The 2,789-nt window shown below is 40.8% G+C and overlaps 1 long non-coding RNA gene across 1 annotated transcript; it reads right to left on the reverse strand.

Annotated features, from left to right (window-relative positions):
* Positions 1-203: 203 nt before the first annotated feature.
* Positions 204-2,555, reverse strand: LOC137850155 (uncharacterized). Its single transcript, XR_011092304.1, has 2 exons — positions 2,502-2,555; positions 204-612 (listed from the first exon to the last, which is right to left on the reverse strand). It is a non-coding gene; the product is annotated as an uncharacterized lncRNA (long non-coding RNA).
* Positions 2,556-2,789: the final 234 nt, after the last annotated feature.

Raw genomic sequence — 2,789 nt, forward strand, 5'->3', positions numbered from 1 at the left:
TTAATTTAGATGCCTTAGAGCCTTGACAATAGATTATTTTACCTAGACTAAAGATTAGGCAGGACAAATCTCCTGTAAAAGATCTCCACAGACAGACATCACACAAATTTCAAAATGCCTGGGCTAAGTTTTGACTGTTTCCCCTCTTTGCTCTAGACTTAAAGACTAATTGAAGATAAGTTACAAAAAGGGTTGTGGCAAGCTAGAATCTAGGATTTATCTTCTTAAATGAGTGGTCCCCAAGCCATGCTCTCCCTGACATGCACAACTTCAATTTCATTTTGGTGTCTTCAGCTGCTCCACTCTGCTCCTCTCCTCTCCAACAAAGCTTCCCAGTCAAGGTACTCTGTAGGAACATGTGGGTTTCATAGTCTCAGAGGGCACTTCAAACCAGAAGGGAGGTCATCTGGTCCAGCCCTCTTTTCAAAGCAGGGTGAATCTTCAGATTAAGATGAGGTTCATTGGGCTTCATGTAGCCCAGGTTAAAGTAGCTCCAAACCCCTCTGGGAAGCCCAGTCCCTCTCAGACAGAGATATTCTTGTTTCTGAGGTAGACATCCCTCATTCTGCCAAGATGCACTGGATCTGATCTGAGATTGCCTCCTCAGCATATCTGGGTGCAGGAACATAGAGTGAGATTCATCCTGCCTGAAACCTAGACACTTGATCTCGACCTCAGATGCCTTCCATCTGTGATAAAGAAATAGGTGCTCTTAAAAGTGAATTGTCTGCCACTTCTCTTCCCTGATTGTAGAGGCAGCAGCCATCAGAGATCCTATTTAACTGCTAGAGGAAAGATCCCATCCCACATTCAGAGGTTTTAGTCTAGGTCAAATGAGAGGAAGACACCAAACACTTTAGCCTGCTTGAGGGCAGAATGTGGACAGAGACATAATTCAGTAAGGCTCCTGAGGAATTTCTAAGCTATTAATTTCAGTGGAGTGAAGTGGAAGCAAATTAGAGAAGGGGATCTCAGGATCACAATTTTAAACTAAAACTGAAATTTGAAAAAAAAAAAAAAAAAAAAAAAAAAAGACAATTGCCCCAGTGTTGATCTGTGGTTTGGTTTACCATGTTCAATTAAATGACTCTTAGTCACCAAAGCTTTATTTTTCTCTCCACGTCTCAGAGGCACAGATCTAGAGAGAATATGTTCACATCAATTTTCTCTTTCAAAGATTAGGCTGAAAAGATCATGGTAGTCATTTGCAAATGCATCAAGCAAACAGAATATATTGGGAATTTACTTCCAAGACATACAGGAAGTCAGGAATAAGCAGAACCTTCCAGACGGTGATGTTTAAAATACCATTTTAAAATGGTATTAAAAAACATTAAAAAAAAAAGAAAAAAGTTTAAACCAGAAGGTTTCCACTTGTTTACTCCATTTTTTTCAAGCTGCTTCTCTGGGATTATGTTCTTTTTTCTTCAGCAGCTGACTTTTCCATGGTCAGTCTTCTCCCTGAAGACTTCCTTTCTCCTGCACATCTTGTATCATTCTTATTTCATTATCTCATTCTCTGTTCAAAATTGCTCTGTCCTATCTCCTGTTATGTTCCTTAGTGGGCTTATTTCACTTCTGCGTCTGTTTTCTGTTCTGCCTTTTCCCACTTTCCTATTGTAATCTTGCCCTTGGTGAGCTTCTGTCTCCCCAACTACTGCACCTAAGCACGGCCAGACAAGACCTCCCTCTGGGAAACTTCAGACACCTCTTGCTCTCCACCGACTCTTTGTTGAATGACGGAGCTACTGAACTTTAGAGGACAGTTTCACTAGGACACTAAAATTTAGAAGCAAGCTGGAAAAGAAATACTAGTCACACTTACACTTTTTTTTTTTTGTAGTTCACTGTATACTTTTTCAGTTATATCCCCTGGCTTTCTCCAGATTTTTTTTTTTTTCTCCCTTTTCTCCTCCTCCTCCTTCTAACTGTTCCTGCCTCCCTTTTAAGGCTGTGACTGCACAGGTAGCAAAGTCCCTCTCAAATTCAAATGGGTTTTAATGCCTCACATCCACAGGTAATACCTTCTCTCTTATGAAGCATTTCTGTTTCATTGCTTCATCTCTCACCATACAGAACACTGTGATTCTGTGGGAGGGCAGAGTCTTGCCTATTCCTGCATCTGAAAGACAACCTGGATTCAGTAGAGCATCTACTATTCTTCCTGGGTTCACATAAAAGTCAGGTGCAGAAATAAAATCCTTACGTAAACCACCTGCCCATCAGTTTTTCCCTCTCCCAAATGTTATCTATTTTGTCCAGCCATTAGAGTGACCCAAACTCCCACATCTACATCCCACATCCACTCCCAAGGACATTCTTGAGCTGCCAGTTTCTACCTTAATGTCTACAGATACACTTCCTCCTCCCACATCCACTGACAGCAAAAGTTAAAATGGAAAAGGCTGTCTCCAAGGAAAACGTCCTCTTATATGAACTCATATGACCTGCTCTGACAAACAGCAGCTCATCACTCACTGTACTAAATGCTGTGTACAAACCTGCTGAAGGTGAGAAGGATCACCAGGAGCTCCCCAACAGCCCTGGTTTCCCAGTGCCTGCAGGAAGAACAATATGCTCATTGCTATTTGCACTGCATCAGTAATTTCTGATAACACAATGTTAAGACAACACAACGTTAAGAAAATAATCCACCATGTATCAGGAAGCATGTAGGGGGGATAAAGTATTTTTTTAATACAAAATTAGCAAAAATAAATAAATAAATAAATAAATCCTTAGAGCCACTTGGCTGAAGTCAGTAGGAAAGCTGACAGCTTATTTACTCT

Source organism: Anas acuta, chromosome 1 (assembly GCF_963932015.1).
Source record: "Anas acuta chromosome 1, bAnaAcu1.1, whole genome shotgun sequence".
Lineage (NCBI taxonomy): Eukaryota > Metazoa > Chordata > Aves > Anseriformes > Anatidae > Anas > Anas acuta.